This window comes from Leptodactylus fuscus, chromosome 2, assembly GCF_031893055.1.
Source record: "Leptodactylus fuscus isolate aLepFus1 chromosome 2, aLepFus1.hap2, whole genome shotgun sequence".
NCBI lineage: Eukaryota > Metazoa > Chordata > Amphibia > Anura > Leptodactylidae > Leptodactylus > Leptodactylus fuscus.
Window position 1 is genome coordinate 161,030,451 of NC_134266.1, and position 25,596 is coordinate 161,056,046.

Consider the following 25,596-nt stretch of genomic DNA (forward strand, 5'->3'; position numbering starts at 1 on the left):
GCATAGCTCTAGTCACCCCAAGGGCCAAAAACTAAAACATTGCTAGTTAAAGGTTCAGTTCACCACAAGAGCCAAAAACACTGCTGGTTAAAGGTTCAGTTCACTCCAAGGGCCAAAAACACTGCTGTTTAAAGGTTCAGTTCACCACAAGAGCCAAAAACACTGCTGGTTAAAGGCTCAGTTCACCCCAAGGGCCGAAAAAACTGCTGGTTAAAGGCTGAGTTCACTCCAAGGGCCAAAGACACTGCTGGTTAAAGGCTCAACTCACCCCAAGGGCAAAAAACTCTGCTAGTGCAAGGCTGCACTAACTTAAAGGGTCTAAAACTATGCTGGTAAAAGGTTCAAGTCACCTCAAGGGCCTCAATCTCTGCTGGTAGCTCAGCTTAAGGGCCTCTAACTTAATTTGGAAGGGCCCATGTGAAGGGCCAGAAAAGTAATTTTTGAAGGTCTCACCACATCACACACACATAAAAAAATGACAGTTAAGGGTGGGGGCTTTTGTATTTCCCATTGCCTATTCCATCTGTGATTGTCATGGACAACATGACTTAAAGGGGTGCATGGTAATGTTTATTTAGCTTTAAATTTGTGTTTCTGTCCATACTATTGTGGAGGAAAGAAGGTTTCCAAGTATTTTTCCACTTTCATAGAGGTTCTATTGAGTGTGGAAAGTGTCTAGTTGATAGGTTGTGATAGTAGGGTAATACTGGACCTTGGGTGTGTTAGATGCCCCCAGGCATGCTTCCCCTGCTGTCCCAGTTGCATTCCAGAGGTATTGGCATCATTTCTTGGGTGTCATTGTGGACTTGGTGACTCTCCTTAGTCGAATTGTGGTTTCCCCTGAAACAAGCATTTTTCCCCATAGACTATAATGGGATTCAATATTCGGTTGAATAGTCGAATATTGAGGGGCTACTCGAAACAAATATCGAATATTTCACTACTCGCTCATCTCTAGTGATTAACTCCTGTAGTTTGGAGCCATTTTTCCTAGTCTTAAATATTGCCCTTTAAGAATTCCTTTCCTAAGGGGGAGACGATTAGTACTCTGGCATCTCAGGAAGGAATTTGTGGCTGTCGGTTTCCTATAAATGGTAGTTTCAAGATCACTCGAGGAGCTTTTAGTGTTTCTAACGTCAAGGTAAGGTAAAGTGTCATGATGACACTGGCTCGTGAATCTTAGACCAATGCAGTTGACATTTAAAGTCTCAACATTATAGTCAAATAGCGTCAAAAAGAGATTGCTAAAAAGACAATACTTGTGATACCTAACCCTCTCTTCCTGAGGTGTCACAAGGAATAGCGCAAATATATCACTGGATAGTATAATACAGCAATAAAGATTAGAAAATAAACAGTTACTAAGACTCACCATTTGTTTTTCTTTCTGTAACCACAATTCATGAATGTAGATGTAAGATCTGTGGTGTTGCATGTTTTACTTTGTGATAATGTGAGGAGGCAGCACAGAGGACAGAATTGATCAAAATAGTCTTCCTTTAGACATTAGTTACAATATTTCGATTAGCATCACATTCCACTATGAGATCAAAGAATTCTATCCGATTATGACTTATAGTCAAAGTGAGATGAATGTTAAGGTCATTACAATTTAGAGAGGACAAAAAAAGCATCCAGCTGTGATGTGAAGCCCTGCCAGATGAACAAAATATTATCTATATAACGTAACCAAATTATGACTCCCTCGCATCTGGGTGTGTGTTGGACCAATTCCCTCTGCCTCAGCCCCAGGAACTGAATGGCATATGAGGGAACACGTTTCCCCCATAGCTGTACCATGGAGCTGCAGGAAGAGATGGTCCTTTGATACAAAAAAATTGTGTTAACATAAAATGCAAAAAAATCAATGGCAAGCTTAACTGAATCCGGATCTAAATTTGTAGTACTTAAAAAATACTTATGATTATGGCATATAGATGTATACAGGGACGCCACATCATAGGTAACTAGATACATGTTCTTTTTCGGATTAAGTTCCTTCAGACGAAAGAGCATATTAGTCGTGTCATTCTTACAGGACAGCAATGTCTCCTCACATCGCTGGAAATAGAAGTTTGCAAATTTATATATGTTTTCATGAAGTCCACTAATCCATGAGATTATAGGTCATCCTGGAGAACTGTATACATTTTTTTGTGGACTTTGGGGTGACGATGCTGCGATACTGCTAGATGCATACACATGTTGCATAAACACATGCGTTTCGCTTCTCTGATTATTTATCAGTAGCCACGTGGTTACAGTTGTGATGTTCGGTAGGGGAAGTGGCCTCTGCCCATATAGAGTCAGTGCTGAGACGCAGAGCTCTTTCGTCTGTAGTCACTGCTAAATGACACAGCTCCCCTACTCCAGCAGGATTGAGCATTTTTGTGGAACCTTCTCTTTACCGCAATATCCTGACAATGTAAATATACCTTTGTGGCGTTAGTCTGCTTAGTTATATAGTCTCTTTATTGCTATCTGCACTGTGATTTATACATGTCATCTTGAGGTTTTATGTAGACCAGGCACATTATTTGGAACTTATGGTTTTTGTATAATTGTTTCTTCTCTAGATCCCATGAGGAGTCCCATGCACCTCTTCTAAGATCTCTCTGTACCTAGGGTCATTTGTGAGCAAACTGTGTGACCAACCATGTAACGGTAAGAGTCAATTTTGCTGGTATATGAGAGAAAACATAATGACAATATTTGATCTCTGTCCTCAACACAAACTCTGACTTCCCATGAAATTGCGGATCCTCAAACTAGCCTTCCCTACTAATGCCACTGCTGGGGCCTGTGATTGGACCTCAGCAGTCAAGTGGGGCGCTGTTACAATTGGCAGAATATATTAAAAAAAACTAAATAATTATATCCTGCAGAGCCCACTGGGCTCTGACCTGCAGAGCGCACTGGTGTGAACAAGGCCCGACAGTTAAGTTCCTTGCTGGGCTACACCACAAACTGAGTGCTCCCTGTTACCTCTCAGGCTAGCTGTCACTGAAGTACAAATCAGCCGCTAAAATGAATTCAAAAGTCTTGCAGTTTACTGCACTGCAAGACAAACACAAAGTAACAATGACTGTGTGCTCCCAGTAGCTTACTTGGCCGCACCCACTACAAAGCCACCTGCAATTGTAGTACCACAAGTAGCAGACTGTCTAAGGGAGGAGATTCACAATATTAACTAAGGGACTGGGTACCCAAAATTTTAACCCATAAGGGGGGAGATTCTCCCTACCTTTCTGACTAGACAGCTTGCTGCTAAACTAAGTCTTGCACGCACGTGCACCATATGGAATTTGAGGCTAGAGCACCCAGTGGCCCAAACCTGCCTCGTTAAAAGGAAGGAAGGCGGGACTGATCAGCCAGCCCAGGTGCTTAAACCAGATGCCAATAGGCTGACACCAGTGTCAGTCAGCAGACCGACCAAGTCCATCGACTGCAAGGGAATTAACCCCATGCATGCTGGACTGAACAGTTACACCAGAACAGGCTGAGACCCTGATATCATGGCCGCACCTGCCACACAGTCCTAACAGGGCGCGATGATGTCAGTGCGCCAGTTCACTCCATGTGACTGCTGGAGCCTAATCACAGTCCCCAGTAGTGAGACCTGGGGAGCAGGACCTCAGTCACCATCCGGAAGAGATCCACAGTGGATGCTGAGCCCAGGACAAGTGAGTATCAGTATTTTTTTTTATTTTTAATCACCTCTCCTGGCCTAGCATCTAATGTAAAGGTCCTGGCAATCAACAGGCCCCTCTCCATTAGCAGTATGTATAGCAGTTGGGGAACCAGGCTTTCCTTGACTGCTATCATGGTGGTCCAGGGCCCCGGTCATTTCCAGCTGGCTGTAGGCCCCGTGCCCTACAACAATGCAGAGTGGGCCCCCAAGGGGGACATGTAGCATGGCGGAACCCCTTGAATGCCACGGTCATGTTTGACCGCGGCATAATCATCATAATCATAAATCATCATTGTCTGAGTATAAGCTGTAAGTGACCGAGGGGGAAGGGTGGGGCTTTGCGTGGTCTTCTGTCCATGTTATCCCCTCTGCTATCCATCAGAGAGCATACTAAACATTTGTGCTCTAAATTGTCACATGGAGGAATAATGTAATACCCCTCTAAATATAACATAACCAGTAAGTTTATTGTTGCTATGACTCAGACATCTTCCATCGTCCAGATGGCTGCGCCAAAAGAGTTGCACCACACAACACATACACAAAGTCATCAATAAAGTTTACATTTTTTCACTCCTCTGTTCTGTCCATACCTGACCTTTATAAGGAAAATTACACCACCACCTTTCTAGTGATATCCATTACATGCTAAAATGATAGCAATCACAATTATTACTAGAGATGAACGTACAAAACATTCCTGACTTGTGGAAAAGTTCCATCAATCAAATAATACATTTACACGCATTGAATGTCACTATATAAAATCAAAGATTTGGCAGCTTTAAGATGGTTATAATAACAGATGGTCTTGGGCCCAAAAATGTGTTACAACGGCCCTGACTGGGGGGGGGGGGGGGTCATGGAAGATACACCAGAAAGGCAGATAACAATAAGGCAGTGAAATATTTCAAAGTAAAGGCTGTAGTAGGCTTACGATAAAACTGAATCAAGAAACAACAGTATGCAATAGAAGTGTAACGGTAATATTAAGTATGCAGTAAAACAAGCAACATATCGGTAACAAAACCTTAATGGAGTAGAGTGGAGGGGACCACCTACGCCATGGGGTACGCATGCAGTTTTGATGTTGCTTTTGGTGAGGTTTCTAAATTTACAAGTGGAACAATTTTATGTTCCAACACTAAATTAAAAAACTGCGACAAAAAACGGTTGTTTTTTCACGTTCATGTTTTTTATGTTTTCAACTCTTTTGTTATATTGTATTTGGTAGGGGTTCTCTGAGGAATTTTTTTTTTTCCAGGAGTTCCCTGAGTCTGAAATGGTTGGGAAACAGCGACTTAAATGGTCAATAGGAGAATATTTAGAAAAGTCTTACAAATTTGTATTAGTTATATCTATGTATTTGAAATATGTAAAGGGAACATGAAATTTATATATATATATATATATATATATATATATCGTATTTTTCGGACTATAAGACGCACCTAGGTTTTAGAGGAGGAAAATAGGGGAAAAAAAATTTGAAGCAAAAACTGGTAAAATATTTAATGTATGGGAGTTGTAGTTTTGTAACAGCTGCAAGGCCACATTGACAAGTGACCCTGCAGCTGTACGGGGATGCATAGATTTTTTTTTTTTGCGGGTCCAGAAGTACTTTTTAGTTATACCATTTTGGGGAATATCTATTGCTTAGATCACCTTTTATTGAAAAAAAAAAACAAAACGGTGGTTTATGATATATGATTTTCTACTTTTATATATATATTCTAGGGACAGGAGGTGATTTAGAACTTTTATTTATTTCATATTTTTATTATATATTTTTAAAGCTTTTTTTTTTACTATTTTATTCCCCCCCCGGGTCTTGAACCTGCGGTCACTTGATTGCAAGTCCCATAGACGGCAATACAACTGTATTGCCGTCTATGGGACATTCTGTGTATTAGTATTACGGCTGGTCATAGACCCAGCCGCAATACTAATATATAGCAGTGACAGGCCTGTGAGCCTCATTAGGCTCCCGGCTGTCACCCGAACAGGTCGGCTCCTACAATATCGCCGCGCAGGAGCCGGCCTGCAACTTTACAGGTACGGGGCCGGTGGGGACTGGCCCCGGGGGAGAAGGGGCCGCTGATACTGACCCGGCATCCGCTGTACTAGAGAAGCGGATGCTGGGGAGGGATAGACGCCGGGGCCTGAGACATCGCTGCCCTGCCCTGCCTGAAGCCAGCGGCGGGGGGACGGAGGAGCGGAATAGCAGCATCACTCCTCCCGCTGCTGGCTTCATGCAGGGCAGAGGAGCGCAGTGATGTCTCAGGCCCCGGCACCTGTAATGGCGTCTATCACTTGCCGGCTTCCGCCTCTCTATTACAGCGGATGCCAGGCGCCACATTCGGCCTATAAGACGCATCCTTCTTTTCCCCCAAAATTTTTTGGGAAAAAAGTGCGTCTTATAGTCCGAAAAATACGGTATATATATATCATCTACAAGTTACAGGATATATGGAATCTTTTCCCAGAAAACTATAAACTTTCTCATGGCACATGGGCCTTTTTTGCGACAAAGATGTTTCACTTTTCTATATCTGCAACACACAAACCGTTTTTTATGCAAAACAGAGGAGCAGGGTGTAATACAAGGTGAGCCATGCTATGACGTCTTGGAAGAACCAATCCAGTAAAACTAACATTATTATTATTATTATTATTATTATTATTATTATTATTATTATTATTATTGTTTATTTATATAGCCCCATTAATTCCATGGTGCTTTACATTTGGCGGTTACATACAATACACAGAATATACAGGGTTAACATGGGTTATGTATGCCATTTCCAGATTGGTGTAGATTTACATTCACACAGGAGTATTTTTGGATGCATTTTTACAAAAAAACACAACGAACCCTGCAAACTTTTTTTAAAGGGGTGGTTTCTAGGTCCGGGACTAATAGGCTGTTATCTAGCATGATGTGTTACACATAACCATATGATTGGCACCTTATAAAACCCTAATATTTGTGCAAATAAAATACTAAATTACTAAGCCATTTTCATCCGTATTTTTCACCGGTGCAATCCTCCTTATCCTCCTTATGGGGCTTGTGTGTATAAAGCAAGAATACGGTATTTTAACCTATATTGGGATTAGTAAATATAACCTCTTTTATGACTTTCTTCAATAACTCAATATATGAGATTTCTCTTATGTCTCTATAACAATCTAGCAGTAACAATTAGCTAAAAAATGTCTTATTCTCAATGTGTTACATGCAATCTCACAGACAATGGGAACTTTTTAGGTGTTAGTCTCAGCCGGCTCTCACATCTGCTATGTCCGCGCTGCTCCTTTATAGACTATCATTGTAATCACTTAGAAAAGAGACTACCTGTGTCTTCACAGACACCACACACTATTACTGTATCTTTACCTGTCTTATTGAAATACTGTATAGTAAGTGGCTTAATTATCTGACCTTTATTAAAGTCAGCTTAATTACCCCCAAGACAATTTCCCATTAATTACCATTTTTTGTGTAACTTTCCTTGCTTGCTGTTTAAGGCTGAATCTATGTTTATTGCTTTCACGGAAAAAAAGATTTCATGATCCAATCAGAAAATGTTGTAAATCTGCTCCACTTTGTGTCTCAAATGAGTTTATTTCCTTATATTAAATTGGACTTTTCTTATTTTTTTTTTTTTAAGCAAGACACTTTCATTTTATTTCTAATATCCACATCACTTTTTCTAGTCAATTTCATGAACCGCCTAATGCAACAGGGAGTTCATAATGAAATGCAAATTAAAGCGAATCTGAGGCTTTATGCAGATTTTGACACATTTCCTAACAAATAAAAAAGACAATATACTAGATAGTTAACTAGCTCTCTAAAACTGAATTAATCTTGTTTTTTATGTTTAGAGAAAGGAAAAGGTAAAAAAGGTGGAATCTGCATAAAAGTTGAAGGCTAAGAGCAACCACATTGGAATAGAAATCTACTTGAAGTAATAGAAGAGTAAATACTTCAAACATTAACCAACATGTAGATGAGTAAATGGAAATTCACTTTTAGGCTACGTGCACACATGTACTGTAGCCATTTTTGTAACATCTGCCACATGACCGTTTTAAAGCACATTGGGGCATATTTATTAAGTATGGCGTATCGTACATTAGTCATAAGAGCCCAATTGGCTGCTGCCTCTTTATAGATCAGTCGAGAATAGACTACACCAGTTAGTTATAACTAGGGTTGAGCAATCGGGATCAGAAAAGATCAGATTCCGATCGGCGATCGAGTACATTTCACAATCGCGATCGGAATTCCGATCCCGATCTTTTAAGGCGGGATCGAAGTCAGAGGTTATTTCCCACAATGCTTTGCTACTGGCCAAGCATTGTGGGAAAAGCTAACAATGTTAGCTAGGTCCCATAGGAATGAATGTATTCAGCCGGCACACAGCCTGTGACGGCGTCCGGCCACTTAACCCGCTCCACGCCGGCTGCGTCCATTCATTCTAATGGGAGACTAGCTAACATCTCTAGTAGCAAACACATACCTGCACAAATCGCTGGTCCGGTCTTCGCTCTTCTTGCTCCTCTTCTCGCCTCGCTGCCCCAGTCTCCCAGGATAGTGTTACAGACCTAGGAAGAAGGTAGGGCTTGTGGCTTAGGAGAGTGTGGCAGGTACTGGGAGGGGAGACGTCACGAGAACAGCAAGGACCAGACCAGCCATCTGTGCAGGTAAGTGGACAGCAGGGGGGAATAAGTAGCCAGAGGATTTTTTTAAAATCACTACACAGCGTGGAGTCTAACAATTAAAGCTGTATAGTGAATAGGATCATTTTTAAAATCCGATTTTCGATTATTAAAAAAAGTCCCATTGACTTTCATTGGGGTCAGAATTGGGATCGGGATCGGGTTAGAATGGAAAATGATTGGAAATCGGATTTTTAAAAATGATCCTGAAATCTCAAGATCGGCTCCACCCTAGCTATAACTAGAGATGAGCGAACAGTAAAATGTTCGAGGTTCGATATTCGTTTCGAGTAGCCCCTCAATATTCGACTACTCGAATCGAATATCGAACCCTATTATAGTCTATGGGGGGGAAATGCTCATTTCAGGGGTAGGCAACGTTCGATCAAATTATACTTACCAGGTCCACGAGTGAGGGTCGGCTGGATCCTCCGAGCAGTCTTCTCCATGCAGCGTCCTCGCGGCATCTTCCGGCTCTGAATTCACTCTGCCAGGCATCGGGCCTGGGCAGAGCCGACTGCACATGCCCACACTACAAGCGGACATGCGCAGTCGGCTCTGCCCAGGCCCGATGCATGGCAGAGTGAATGAAAAGCCGGAAGACGCTGCGGGGAAGCTGCACGGAGAAGACTTCTAAAGGTAGGAGAAGAACCAGCATTGATTGGCCAACTGCGAACTTTTACATTCGAATAGCGAGTGGTACGAGTATTTCGAATACCTTAGTATTCGATCGAATACCTACTCGATCGAGTACTAATCGCTCATCTCTAGTTATAACCAATCTTTTGAGCCGAAGCTCACCCTTCTCTGTTCACATTTGCTCGATATGTCAAGTGAGGAGCGGATCAGGGCTTGTGGTGCACGTTTGGTGCGAAAAAAGGCCTTGTGCCAAATATGCACCACAATAGTATTCCTCTACACCAGAAAACTAACAGAGGGATGATTAATCCTCCCCCCATTGATTTCAACACTGTATAAAGCAGATTGACAGGGGAAGTCAGGATTCACTGCCATAGAAGGACATTGAGGAGAGGCCACAATAATGAGATGCTTATGGTCACTGTAAAGGAGATCAAGTGATGGTGCGTGGAACATAGCTTTATTTGGCAATATGTTTCACCATCAGGATAATGTCTTCTTAAGGCTATACAAATGACGAAATTCAGTTAATTCATTATGACAACTATTTCAGGGTGCTTGTCCCTCATTACTGCAGAGTAAGGAACTAAAAAGAAGAGATTAATATAATTTAGTACACAAGTATAGTATAATTTAAAACACAAGGAGAAAAACAAGCAAAATTAACATGTTTTTCCCCTTGCAAAATGATTTATTATGGGAAAAACTTAAATTAAAAACTACACATAAAAAAGTAAAATTACATATGAAAATTGCTGTTTTCTTGCTCATCCTCCTTCTACTCCAATAAAGTTGTAAGTAAGCCATAATGTAGGCAGTAAAATTTCAACTCGTCCTGCAACAAACCAAATTATAAGATCATTGGCAGATAAATAATATTATGACAATGAGGATGTAACAATACAAAATCAAATTATAGTGCAATTTCAATTTGGTAAACTTAGTACTGCCATAATTGTAATAAATAGAGATGAGCGAACACTAAAATGTTCGAGGTTCGAAATTCGAATCGAACAGCCGCTCAATGTTCGTGTGTTCGAACGGGTTTCGAACCCCATTATAGTCTATGGGGAACAGATACTCGTTAAGGGGGAAACCCAAATCCGTGTCTGGAGGGTCACCAAGTCCACTATGACACCCCAGGAAATGATGCCAACACCTCTGGAATGACACTGGGACAGCAGGGGAAGCATGTCTGGGGGCATCTAACACACCAAAGACCCTCTATTACCCCAACATCACAGCCTAACAACTACACACTTTACACACTCAATACCACCTCTCTGACAGTAGGAAAACACCTTGAAACATGTGTATTTGGCACTTGCAGTGAGGAGAGCTTGTCACCAGCAGTGAATTTGGCCCTTGTAGTAAGTTGAGGTTGGCACCAACATTTGTTTTGAAAATCAGGGTGGATTGAGCCTCTAACCAGCAGAGTTTGGGCAAATTCATGGTGGAGGGAGCCTCTAAAAACCCCAGTTTGGACCAATTCATGGTGGAGGGAGCCTCTAACCAGCCCAGTTTGGACCAATTCATGGTGGAGGGAGCCTCTAACCAGCCCAGTTTGGACCAATTCATGGTGGAGGGAGCCTCTAACCAGCCCAGTTTGGACCAATTCATGGTGGAGGGAGCCTCTAAAAACCCCAGTTTGGACCAATTCATGGTGGAGGGAGCCTCTAACCAGCCCAGTTTGGACCAATTCATGATGGAGGGAGCCTCTAAACAGCCCAGTTTGGGCAAATTCATGGTGGAGGGAGCCTCTAAAAACCCCAGTTTGGACCAATTCATGGTGGAGGGAGCCTCTAACCAGCCCAGTTTGGACCAATTCATGGTGGAGGGAGCCTCTAAAAACCCCAGTTTGGACCAATTCATGGTGGAGGGAGCCTCTAACCAGCCCAGTTTGGACCAATTCATGATGGAGGGAGCCTCTAAACAGCCCAGTTTGGGCAAATTCATGGTGGAGGGAGCCTCTAAAAACCCCAGTTTTGACCAATTCATGGTGGAGGGAGCCTCTAAAAACCCCAGTTTGGACCAATTCATGCTGGAGGGAGCCTATAAACAGCCCAGTTTGGGCAAATTCATGGTGGAGAGAGCCTCTAAACAGCCCAGTTTGGGCAAATTCATGATGGAGGGAGCCTCTAAAAACCCCAGTTTGGACCAATTCATGGTGGAGGGAGCCTCTAAAAACCCCAGTTTGGACCAATTCATGGTGGAGGGAGCCTCTAAACAGCCCAGTTTGGGCAAATTCATGGTGGAGGGAGCCTCTAAACAGCCCAGTTTGGACCAATTCATGGTGGAGGGAGCCTCTAAAAAACCCAGTTTGGACCAATTCATGGTGGGGGGAGCCTCTATAAACCCCAGTTTGGACCAATTCATGATGGAGGGAGCCTCTAAACAGCCCAGTGTGGGCAAATTCATGGTGGAGGGAGCCTCTAAAACCCCCCAGTTTGGACCAATTCATGGTGGAGGGAGCCTCTAAAAACCCCAGTTTGGACCAATTCATGGTGGAGGGAGCCTCTAAACAGCCCAGTTTGGACCAATTCATGGTGGAGGGAGCCTCTAACCAGCCCAGTTTGGGCAAATTTATGGTGGAGGGAGCCTCTAACCAGCCCAGTTTGGACCAATTCATGGTGGGAGGAGCCTCTAAACAGCCCAGTTTGGGCAAATTCATGGTGGAGGGAGCCTCTAAACAGCCCAGTTTGGGCAAATTCATGGTGGAGGGAGCCTCTAACCAGCCCAGTTTGGACCAATTCATGGTGGAGGGAGCCTCTAAACAGCCCAGTTTGGACCAATTCATGGTGGAGGGAGCCTCTAAAAACCCCAGTTTGGACCAATTCATGGTGGAGGGAGCCTCTAAACAGCCCAGTTTGGGCAAATTCATGGTGGAGGGAGGCTCTAAAAACCCCCAGTTTGGACCAATTCATAGTGGAGGGAGCCTCTAAAAACCCCAGTTTGGACCAATTCATGGTGGAGGGAGCCTCTAAACAGCCCAGTTTGGGCAAATTCATGGTGGAGGGAGCCTCTAAACAGCCCAGTTTGGGCAAATTCATGGTGGAGGGAGCCTCTAAAAACCCCAGTTTGGACCAATTCATGGTGGAGGGAGCCTCTAAAAACCCCAGTTTGGACCAATTCATGGTGGAGGGAGCCTCTAAAAACCCCAGTTTGGACCAATTCATGATGGAGGGAGCCTCTAAACAGCCCAGTTTGGGCAAATTCATGGTGGAGGGAGCCTCTAAAAACCCCAGTTTGGACCAATTCATGGTGGAGGGAGCCTCTAAGCAGCCCAGTTTGGACCAATTCATGGTGGAGGGAGCCTCTAACCAGCCCAGTTTGGACCAATTCATGGTGGAGAGAGCCTCTAACCAGCCCAGTTTGGACCAATTCATGGTGGAGGGAGCCTCTAAAAACCCCAGTTTGGACCAATTCATGGTGGAGGGAGCCTCTAACCAGGCCAGTTTGGACCAATTCATGATGGAGGGAGCCTCTAAACAGCCCAGTTTGGGCAAATTCATGGTGGAGGGAGCCTCTAAAAACCCCAGTTTGGACCAATTCATGGTGGAGGGAGCCTCTAAACAGCCCAGTTTGGACCAATTCATGGTGGAGGGAGCCTCTAACCAGCCCAGTTTGGACCAATTCATGGTGGAGGGAGCCTCTAAAAACCCCAGTTTGGACCAATTCATGGTGGAGGGAGCCTCTAACCAGCCCAGTTTGGACCAATTCATGATGGAGGGAGCCTCTAAACAGCCCAGTTTGGGCAAATTCATGGTGGAGGGAGCCTCTAAAAAAAGTGAGCCGGTCGGCACTCTCAGCTGACAGACGGGTGCGCTTGTCAGTGATGATGCCACCGGCTGCACTGAACACCCTCTCAGATAGGACGCTGGCGGCAGGACAGGACAGCACCTCCAAGGCATATAGGGCAAGTTCAAGCCACAGGTCCAACTTCGACACCCAATACGTGTAGGGCGCAGAGGGGTCGGAGAGGACAGGGCTGTGGTCGGAAAGGTATTCCCGCAACATGCGCCTATACTTCTCACGCCTGGTGACACTAGGACCCTCCGTGGCGGCACTTTGGCGAGGGGGTGCCATCAAGGTGTCCCAGACCTTAGACAGTGTGCCCCTCGTTTGTGTGGACCGGTGAGAACTTGGTTGCCTACTGGAGGAACTGCCCTCCATGCCGCCAACGTCACATGCTGGAAACATCTCCATCATATTCTGCACCAATTGCCTGTGGCAAGCATTGATGCGATTGGCCCTCCCCTCTACCGGAATAAAAGACGAGATGTTGTTTTTATACCGGGGGTCAAGGATAGCAAAGATCCAGTACTGGTTGTCCTCCATGATTTTGACAATACGCTTGTCGGTTGTAAAGCACCCCAACATGAACTCAGCCATGTCTGCCACAGTGTTAGTTGGCATGACTCCTCTGGCCCCACCGGAAAGTTCAATCTCCATTTCCTCCTCATCCTCCATGTCTACCCATCCGCGCTGCAACAATGGGACGATTCGAAGTTGCCCGGAAGCCTCCTGTATCACCATCACATCATCGGACAACTCTTCTTCCTCCTCCTCCTCCTCCTCCTCCTCCTCCTCCTCCTCCATTAAACGCGATGAAGCGGACAGATGTGTGGACCTACTCTCCAACTGTGACGGATCGGATGCTATCCCTGACTCCTCTGTGTGATCTGAGTTATCCCTGATGTCAATCAGGGATTCTCTCAGAACACACAAGAGCGGGATTGTAAGGCTCACCATCGCATCCTCAGAGCTCACCCTCCTTGTGGACTCCTCAAAGACCCGTAGGATGTCACAAAGGTCTCTCATCCATGGCCACTCATGGATGTGAAACTGAGGCAGCTGACTTTGTGGCACCCTAGGGTTTTGTAGCTGGTATTCCATCAAAGGTCTCTGCTGCTCAACCACTCTATTCAACATCTGAAACGTTGAGTTCCAGCGTGTGGGGACGTCGCACAAAAGCCAGTGTTGTGGCACATGCAGGCGTTGCTGGAGAGATTTTAAGCTAGCAGCGGCTACTGTCGACTTGCAAAAGTGGGCGCACATGCGCCGCACTTTCACCAGTAGCTCTGGAACATTGGGGTAGCTCTTTAGGAAACGTTGCACCACTAGGTTGAAGACGTGGGCCAGGCATGGAACATGTTGGAGTCCGGCAAGCTCCAGAGCTGCTACCAGGTTCCGGCCGTTATCACAAACGACCATGCCTGGGCTCAGGTGCAGCGGCTCAAACCATATTGCCGTCTAATCGAGGAGGGCATCCCTCACCTCGGAGGCAGTGTGCTGTCTGTCCCCCAAGCTGATCAGCTTCAGCACAGCCTGCTGACGTCTACCAACGCCAGTGCTGCAACGTTTCCAACTCGTAGCTGGGGTCAATCTAACAGCGGAGGAGGAGGCGGTGGCGGTGGAGGAGGCGGTGGCAGAGGAGGAGGCGGTGGAGGAGGAGGAGGAGGGGGGTGTTCTTCTCGTGTCCCTGCCAGGAATGTTAGGTGGGGAGACGAGGTACACCGGGCCAGTTTGGGAAGCAGTCCCAGCCTCAACTACATTCACCCAGTGTGCCGTCAGTGAAATGTAGCGTCCCTGTCCGCATGCACTTGTCCACGCGTCGGTGGTCAAGTGGACCTTTGTGCAAAGCGTGGAACTAAGGGCCCGCCTGATGTTGAGTGACACGTGCTGGTGCAAGGCGGGGACGGCACACCGGGAGAAGTAGTGACGGCTAGGGACGGCATAGCGAGGTGCCGCAGTTGCCATCAGGTCCAGGAAGGCGGGAGTTTCAACAAGCCGGAACGCCAACATCTCCTGGGCCAGCAGTTTAGCGATGTTGGCGTTCAAGGCTTGCGCGTGTGGGTGGTTAGCAGTGTATTTCTGCCGACGCTCCAATGTCTGAGAGATGGTGGGTTGTTGTAAAGAAGCGCCTGATGGTGCCTTTGATGGTGCAGGAGAAGGAGATAAGACAGGAACAGGGGAGGATGAGGAAGAAGTCAACAAAGTGGCGGAGGCAGATGAAGTGGTGTCCTGGCTCGTCCTCTGGAGTGCATCGCCAGCACAGTCAGCAGTGGCAGTGGCAGAGGCAGAGACAGAGGCAGTGGCAGGGGCGTGAACGGCAGGCGGCCTTTGTCCTGCCATTGCTGCCTGCCACTGATTCCAGTGCTTGGATTCCAAATGACGGCGCATTGAAGTGGTGGACAGGTTGCTCTTCTCAGAGCCCCTAATCAATTTCGAGAGGCAAATTGTGCAGACAACACTATATCTGTCCTCGGCGCATTCCTTGAAAAAACTCCACACCTTCGAGAAACGTGCCCTCGAGGTGGGAGTTTTTCGGGGCTGGGTACGAACTGGAACATCTTGGGAGATTCCGGGTGTGGCCTGGCTTCGCCTAAGCTGCTGACCTCTGCCTCTAGCTACCCTTTTTGGTGCGGCACCTGCCTCAACATCCACACTACTTTCCCCGCTTGACATCCCCCCTGTCCAGGTCGGGTCAGTGTCCTCATCATCCACCACTTCCTCTTCCAACTCCTGTCTCATCTCCTCCTCCCGCACAATGCGCCGGTCAACTGGATGCCCTGACGGCAACTGCGTCACATCATCGTCGATGAGGGTGGGTTGCTGGTCATCCACCACCAAATCAAACGGAGATGGAGGAGACTCTAGTGTTTGAGCATCTGGACACAGATGCTCCTCTGTTAGGTTCGTGGAATCGTGACGTGGAGGGGCAGGTTGAGGGACAATGAAAGGAGCGGAGAACAGCTCTGGGGAGCAGGGACAGTTGGGGTTATTGTTCTGTGAAGCTTGGGAATTTTGGGAGGAAGGAGGACAAGACTGTTGGGTAATAGGAGGAGAGGAGGCAGAGTCTGACTGGCTGCTGGACAATGTGCTGTAAGCGTTCTCTGACAGCCATTGCAAGACCTGTTCCTGGTTCTCGGGCCTACTAAGGTTTGTACCCTGCAGTTTAGTTAATGTGGCAAGCAACCCTGGCAGTGTGGAATGCTTGCTGCCCCACAGGAGTAGGCACGGGACGCCCTGTGGCTTCACTGCTACCTTGCTCCCCAGAACCATTCCCCCGACCTCGCCAACGGCCTCGTCCACATCCCTTTCCGGGAGCCTTGCGCATTTTGAATTCCCAGTTAGAAATTGGCACTATATACCAGTAGCAAAAATTGTGGGTGCACGTAGCCCCAATATATTCTTTGAATTACCAGTGAGAAACTGGCACTATATACCAGTAGCAAGAAATGAGGGTATTTATAACCCCAATATATTCTTTGAATTCCCAGTCAGACAATGGCACTATATACCAGTAGCAAGAAATGAGGGTATTTATAACCCCAATATATTCTTTGAATATCCAGTCAGAAACTGGCACTTTATGGCAGTAGCAAGAAATGAGGGTATTTATAACCACAATATATTCTTTGAATTCCCAGTCAGAAACTGGTACTATATGGCAGTAGCAAGAAATGAGGGTATTTATAACCCCAATATATTCTTTGAATTACCAGTCAGAAACTGGCACTATATGGCAGTAGCAAGAAATGAGGGTATTTATAACCCCAATATATTCTTTGAATTCCCAGTCAGACAATGGCACTATATACCAGTAGCAAAAATTGTGGGTGCACGTAACCCCAATATATTCTTTGAATTACCAGTCAGAAACTAGCACTATATACCAGTAGCAAGAAATGAGGGTATTTATAACCCCAATATATTCTTTGAATTCCCAGTCAGAAACTGGCACTATATGGCAGTAGCAAGAAATGAGGGTATTTATAACCCCAATATATTCTTTGAATTACCAGTCAGAAACTGGCACTATATAGCAGTAGCAAAAATTGTGGGTGCACATAACCCCAATATATTCTTTGAATTACCAGTCAGAAACTGGCACTATATGGCTGTAGCAAGAAATGAGGGTATTTGTAACCCCAATATATTCTTTGAATTACCAGTTAGACAATGGCACTATATACCAGTAGCAAGAAATGAGGGTATTTATAACCCCAATATATTCTTTGAATTCCCAGTCAGAAACTGGCACTATATGGCAGTAGCAAGAAATGAGGGTATTTGTAACCCCAATATATTCTTTGAATTCCCAGTCAGACAATGGCACTATATACCAGTAGCAAGAAATGAGGGTTTTTATAACCCCAATATATTCTTTGAATTCCCAGTCAGACAATGGCACTATATGGCAGTAGCAAGAAATGAGGGTATTTGTAACCCCAATATATTCTTTGAATTCCCAGTCAGACAATGGCACTATATACCAGTAGCAAAAATTGTGGGTGCACGTAACCCCAATATATTCTTTGAATTACCAGTCAGAAACTAGCACTATATACCAGTAGCAAGAAATGAGGGTATTTATAACCCCAATATATTCTTTGAATTCCCAGTCAGAAACTGGCACTATATGGCAGTAGCAAGAAATGAGGGTATTTATAACCCCAATATATTCTTTGAATTACCAGTCAGAAACTGGCACTATATAGCAGTAGCAAAAATTGTGGGTGCACATAACCCCAATATATTCTTTGAATTACCAGTCAGAAACTGGCACTATATGGCTGTAGCAAGAAATGAGGGTATTTGTAACCCCAATATATTCTTTGAATTACCAGTTAGACAATGGCACTATATACCAGTAGCAAGAAATGAGGGTATTTATAACCCCAATATATTCTTTGAATTCCCAGTCAGAAACTGGCACTATATGGCAGTAGCAAGAAATGAGGGTATTTGTAACCCCAATATATTCTTTGAATTCCCAGTCAGACAATGGCACTATATACCAGTAGCAAGAAATGAGGGTTTTTATAACCCCAATATATTCTTTGAATTCCCAGTCAGACAATGGCACTATATGGCAGTAGCAAGAAATGAGGGTATTTGTAACCCCAATATATTCTTTGAATTCCCAGTCAGACAATGGCACTATATACCAGTAGCAAGAAATGAGGGTATTTATAACCCCAATATATTCTTTGAATTCCCAGTCAGACAATGGCACTATATACCAGTAGCAAGAAATGAGGGTATTTATAACCCCAATATATTCTTTGAATTCCCAGTCAGAAACTGGCACTATATGGCAGTAGCAAGAAATGAGGGTATTTATAACCCCAATATATTCTTTGAATTACCAGTCAGAAACTGGCACTATATGGCAGTAGCAAGAAATGAGGGTATTTGTAACCCCAATATATTCTTTGAATTCCCAGTCAGACAATGGCACTATATACCAGTAGCAAAAATTGTGGGTGCACGTAACCCCAATATATTCTTTGAATTACCAGTCAGACAATGGCACTATATACCAGTAGCAAGAAATGAGGGTATTTAAAACCGCAATATATTCTTTGAATTCCCAGTCAGATAATGGCACTATATGGCAGTAGCAAGAAATGAGGGTATTTGTAACCCCAATATATTCTTTGAATTCCCAGTCAGACAATGGCACTATATACCAGTAGCAAGAAATGAGGGTATTTATAACCCCAATATATTCTTTGAATTCCCAGTCAGATAATGGCACTATATGGCAGTAGCAAGAAATGAGGGTATTTGTAACCCCAATATATTCTTTGAATTCCCAGTCAGACAATGGCACTATATACCAGTAGCAAGAAATGAGGGTATTTATAACCCCAATATATTCTTTGAATTCCCAGTCAGACAATGGCACTATATACCAGTAGCAAGAAATGAGGGTATTTATAACCCCAATATATTCTTTGAATTCCCAGTCAGAAACTGGCACTATATGGCAGTAGCAAGAAATGAGGGTATTTGTAACCCCAATATATTCTTTGAATTCCCAGTCAGACAATGGCACTCTATACCAGTAGCAAGAAATGAGGGTATTTATAACCCCAATATATTCTTTGAATTCCCTGTCAGACAATAGCACTATATGGCAGTAGCAAGAAATGAGGGTATTTGTAACCCCAATATATTCTTTGAATTCCCAGTCAGACAATGGCACTATATACCAGTAGCAAGAAATGAAGGTATTTATAACCCCAATATATTCTTTGAATTCCCAGTCAGACAATGGCACTATATGGCAGTAGCAAGAAATGAGGGTATTTGTAACCCCAATATATTCTTTGAATTCCCAGTCAGACAATGGCACTATATACCAGTAGCAAGAAATGAGGGTATTTATAACCCCAATATATTCTTTGAATTCCCAGTCAGACAATGGCACTATATACCAGTAGCAAGAAATGAGGGTATTTATAACCCCAATATATTCTTTGAATTCCCAGTCAGAAACTGGCACTATATGGCAGTAGCAAGAAATGAGGGTATTTATAACCCCAATATATTCTTTGAATTCCCAGTCAGAAACTGGCACTATATGGCAGTAGCAAGAAATGAGGGTATTTGTAACCCCAATATATTCTTTGAATTCCCAGTCAGACAATGGCACTATATACCAGTAGCAAGAAATGAGGGTATTTATAACCCCAATATATTCTTTGAATTCCCAGTCAGACAATGGCACTATATACCAGTAGCAAGAAATGAGGGTATTTATAACCCCAATATATTCTTTGAATTCCCAGTCAGACAATGGCACTATATACCAGTAGCAAGAAATGAGGGTATTTATAACCCCAATATATTCTTTGAATTCCCAGTCAGAAACTGGCACTATATGGCAGTAGCAAGAAATGAGGGTATTTGTAACCCCAATATATTCTTTGAATTCCCAGTCAGACAATGGCACTCTATACCAGTAGCAAGAAATGAGGGTATTTATAACCCCAATATATTCTTTGAATTCCCAGTCAGACAATGGCACTATATGGCAGTAGCAAGAAATGAGGGTATTTGTAACCCCAATATATTCTTTGAATTCCCAGTCAGACAATGGCACTATATACCAGTAGCAAGAAATGAGGGTATTTATAACCCCAATATATTCTTTGAATTCCCAGTCAGACAATGGCACTATATACCAGTAGCAAGAAATGAGGGTATTTATAACCCCAATATATTCTTTGAATTCCCAGTCAGAAACTGGCACTATATGGCAGTAGCAAGAAATTAGGGTATTTATAACCCCAATATATTCTTTGAATACCTGTCAGAAACTGGCACTATATGGCAGTAGCAAGAAATGAGGGTATTTGTAACCCCAATATATTCTTTGAATTCCCAGTCAGACAATGGCACTATATACCAGTAGCAAGAAATGAGGGTATTTATAACCCCAATATATTCTTTGAATTCCCAGTCAGAAACTGGCACTATATGGCAGTAGCAAGAAATGAGGGTATTTATAACCCCAATATATTCTTTGAATTCCCAGTCAGAAACTGGCACTATATGGCAGTAGCAAGAAATGAGGGTATTTGTAACCCCAATATATTCTTTGAATTCCCAGTCAGACAATGGCACTATATACCAGTAGCAAAAATAGTGGGTGTATATAGCCCCAATTCTATTGCTAGGGGACTTGCAGTGTATTTCTGGGGTGAAGGTGGGGGGGCACACCGTTGGAACGGGTATCGGGGGTATATATCGGGTATACGGATATACACTGTCAGTGTATTCCATTCAGGATCCGCGGATAGCTGGGTTGCGGCGATTGAGCCCGTCAGTGCCACGTTACACTGACAAGCTTCTCCCTGGAATTTAGCTCTTACAAGAGCTGTTGTGGTTGTCTTCTCCTTCCTATCCTAGCCTGTCCCTGCCTACCCAGAATCTAAGCCCTAGCTAACTGGACGGAAACCTCCGTCCCCGGTGAATTGCAAGCTCAGAATGACGCGAAGCTGGGCGTCGCTGTTCTTTTAAATTAGAGGTCACGTTTTCAGCAGCCAATGGGTTTTGCCTACTTTTTTCAATGCCCCCGGTGTCGTAGTTCCTGTCCCACCTCCCCTGCGCTGTTATTGGAGCAAAAAAGGCGCCAGGGAAGGTGGGAGGGGAATCGAGTAATGGCGCACTTTACCACGCGGTGTTCGATTCGATTCGAACATGCCGAACAGCCTAATATCCGATCGAACATGAGTTCGATAGAACACTGTTCGCTCATCTCTAGTAATAAACTACCAATCTATGATATCTGTCCCTGTCCTTACAGAAGTAATAGCAGTGGTCAATCAGTCCCAGTGGTTATATAGGTCATATATTAGCCCTAGTGGTTATATAGGAATGATATCAGCCCTAATGATCATACAAGTATGTTCTTCTTACCTTCCTTCTTGCCTGCATGTGTCCAGTTATATGTACCCCAGGTTAAGCAACTACCTTATTTTTTTTTTTGTGTGTGTGCGGCCATTCAATGGGGAGTTTTTATTTGCAGCTATTCAAAGCCTTTGGTAATACGTCATGATGTTGTGTTGAATTGGAGTCCTAATCCAAAATGAAGATCAGTTTACAGAGGTAGCAGTTGTTACTAACACAGGCACTAATGTAATCTACCTGCCATGTTAAAGGGGATTTGAAATTATGGACACTTATCCTCAATCTACAAGCCAGGGGATAGCAGTCTAATGACACTCAAAGTTCCCCTAAATCCCTGTTGTGCATGAAGCGCTAGAGCTCTTGCACGACTGGTAATCAGTAGGGGGGGGGACCTATAAAGATGTGCTGCTTGTCGATACAGCCCCCTCAAGGATTGTGTGAAGACTAGAGGTGTCTGGCTATTGTACATTAAGCCACCCACAACATAATATTGGGAGTAGGACCAGTGAGACATTCACTCATGAAGGTCTCTTCTTCTTGCTGCCCACATAGTGCCTACACAAATTTCCAAATGGCATTATATCCCAGACAGACCTCCATTCCAACCTCCTATACTGCCTTGCTGTGCATAAGAATAGATTTTAAGAGCAATGGCATGAGTCCTTCCGATGGTTTGTAGCAACACTGTTTGCTGACATAGGATTGGGATGTGATGTCCAAATTGTCCATGCAGAGGTTTGCCTACGTGTACCTTGTGCTGTCATTGCAGTTCGTCATTCGTTTTCTCAGCCACAAGGACACACAACATTGAACAGTTCCAACATCTCCGCCTAGGCACATAGTGTTTTACCAGAGTGATAAACCAAGGTCTCTCACTGAAATTTATCAAGGGGTATAGTGAGCACTTTGACCCTTTCACAGATTTTTTTTTTTTTATCATTGATACTTTGATATTTTATTGTAAAAAAAAAAAAAAAAAGCAACTTTTTTTGCTATTGCAGATTTTTTTCTGAGCCAAAGCCTGCAGTGGATTGAGCAGGAGGTAGAAGCGTAAGAGATCCCTATATATTTCCCATTTCTATTGTCGCCACTCCTTGGATTGTCTCAAAACAAACAAACAAAAAAAAAACACAGCAAAATCTGCAACAAAAAAAGCTGCGTTTCCGCAATGTGGGGCCTCAGCCTAAAGCGAACTTTTCATGTCCTCAGAGATGGGTGGTATTATATACCACTAGAAAGACGACAGTGCACTGAATTGCACTGCTCCTATTAATCACTGCCGGACATCCACCGTACTAGTAAGGCGGATGTTGGGAAGTGTTTAATAGTACTGCGGCATCAAACTATGGACAATCAAAAGACGACACATCCTCCCCATTCAGTATTCAGTCCCGGTGGGGTGCATCTTTTGATCAGCCACCTCAGGCAGCAGAGAGGCTAGGTTCACCACTGCCTTTATGCACAGGGTAGGTTTTTCAGGGCAGATGTCACACTGTCCCCTTTTAAAACACACTCTGCTCTTTTTAGGCCCTTCCCTTTCTTTGCAGTTTGTGTGATTTCATTGGGAAAGTGTTACTCTAGTACAATAGGGGCACCTTCACTTCCAGAAGTACTGGGTCCCCAAATATCAGAGTCTTGATAACTTTCTCCTGAAACTCAAGGAAAGTTCTTGTCCTGCCTACACATCGTGATAGCACGTAAGTGTTATACACTGCCTTATGTATGATATGCACATCCAGCTTTTTGTACCACACTCTTGTTTTTCGGCTTCAGGACTTGATCACATAGTAAGCACACTTTGCAGATATGGTTCCCAATATCGCAAACTCAAATTTGACTACACACCCTAGTCTAATTACTTTGTTTAGTTGTTTAGTGTAGGACTTATAAGAGTACATTCTCCCCTCCTAAGAATTCTCCACTCCTGGAAACTGCCATATCTCTCATTAAACGTGACATTGAACTCTTATGACATCAAGTTGAGAAAGGACAGTTGTCATGAACTTTGAATATTAGCAACTTGGATAGATATGCACTCACTTTACTTACTCAGGACAAGACACTGGTTATCAAACCAGCTGATAAGGAGAGTGCCTTACTCATAATGGATAAGAAGGACTATATATATCCGAAATACAAGACCAACTGCAGGGCAGAGCTGTCTATGGTATACTACCACAGAATGCCATTTACAATATCGCCAAAAATGACCACGTCCTGACACATTTGGATAAAAATACCATTGATGTTGAAACTATATCATCTTTGACCAAGACTTACCCTATAACACTTATTTTTTTATACCCTCCCAAAAAACATAAGAGGTTGAACTAACCACCAGGTAGAGGAGGAATGTAGTTCCACTCTTCTCAAAAATATTACTGCAAACTGCTATACATCATAAGTTACTCGGTTCTACCAACAATTATTAACCCCTTCCCGGCATCTGTACAATCCTGTATTTACAGGACATTCTGCAGTACACTGCCCCTTGTTCAAGTGCATGCTACTCTGTAGTCTATTCTTATAGCCCTGGCCCTGGATAATACAGTGGTGCAGCATCTCCATATGTTCCTCAACTTGCACTTCACATTCAACAGTCCTTTGTGCAGCTAGGTTTTGTGAAATATCATTCAGTTCTCTGAATTTCATGGACCCTATAGCAACATGGGGAGCCAGGAGCAGCTCGAGTGGTACTTCCACTGTACAGTTTGATGTCATTTTAGAAAGTTTAACATTTTCTTCACTTATTACTGCAGTGCTTCCATAGACAATGTCTACAATCGCAAACCGGTAATTGCTGTCAGCCAAGACCTACAGCACCACATAGAAAAACCACTTACAATTATAGAAAGGGCTTATAGAAAGAACCCGCCCAGAACCTGATAGGAAGGCAGGCTGTCAATCACAGGGCAAGGCAAAAATTAACCACTTAATGGACAGAGGCAACAAGGGCAGAAGGCAGGTGTGGTACAAATACAATTACAGAACTAGAGCCGTGTTCACACAGTGCAACTAAAAACTCTAAGCAAATTATCAAACTGCACACGCCTCCTGCACCAGAGCAGAAGGGGTCTGATCGAGCAGTCTCGGATAATATGATCTGGAGAACCACAGTACAGGCATAGGTTATTCCTGAGACGATGTTCTCGGCGTCCACAGCTCCCAGTTGCATGGGTTCCTCACCAGAAGTGATGGGAGGAAAGGTGAGTTTTTCAGGAGAGAGTAACGAAGAGACAGAAAATTTGGAGAAAACAAGCCCTACTCTCTCTTTCAAGTTTTCCCGGATCTTACAGTCAATACGGACCAACAAAGTCATGGCCTGCTCAAGAGTAGGGGGATCTGGGTGACCAACCCAGAGCTCCTTAACAAGGTCACACAAACCTTGCTTAAAGTGAGCCTTTAGAGCGGACTCACACCAACCTGTAGTTACACTGCATTTACGGAACTCTGCGCAATACTCCTCTGCAGAGCGTTTGCCCTGCTGCATGGTAAGGAGTTGAAATTCTGCAAGCGCAATGTGGTCTGGCTCAGCATAAATAGAGCCCAGGGACTTAAATTTTTTTTCCAAATCAGACCAGTCATCAGCGTCAGGAGGGAGTTTAAGGGCCCAAGCTTGTGGATCCCCCTGTAGCAGAGATATAACCACTCCCACCATTTGGGCCTGAGTCACATGTGGATTAACACGGAAGTATAGACAACAAGACTCTCTGAAAGTTTCAAATTTTTCACAGTCCCCTGAAAAACAATCCGGGCGTAGCATCTTGACCTTATAAGGTGCCGAAACACCTGGGGATGATACAGCAGCCTCAGTAAGTGTCTAGCTAGCTCAGCGACCAGGCCTGCCAATCCACCCATCTTTGCTGCAAGGCTGTGAATAGGATCCATGCTATCCAGAGGGAAGCAATGGCAGTAGTTTTTTTGGGCTTGCTATTATGTTATGGAATTGCTAGGACAGCAATTCCCCAGTAGCTGCTGGAGAACCCTGGAGGAAGGGGCACAAGAGACAGTGAGCCCTAAGCTGAAGCTCCCCACTGTCCCTTCCTATTGCCAGGCCCTATCCTACGTAATAGGCAGCAACTTGAAGACGATCCCTTCCTATATATGTGATACACAAAATGCAGACAAGAAGAACAACAACAATAGGAGGTCAACTAGCCAAGGGTCAGGAAACAGTCGAGCAATGCAGTGCCAAATTGAAGTCCAAAATAATAGTGAATAGGGAAAGCCAGAGGTCAAGGATTAGAATACAAGTAATAACAGCGACAGAAAAAAGCAGGTATGCACAAGACAATAGCAAGCACCAATGTGAATGTGAGCCAAGAGTA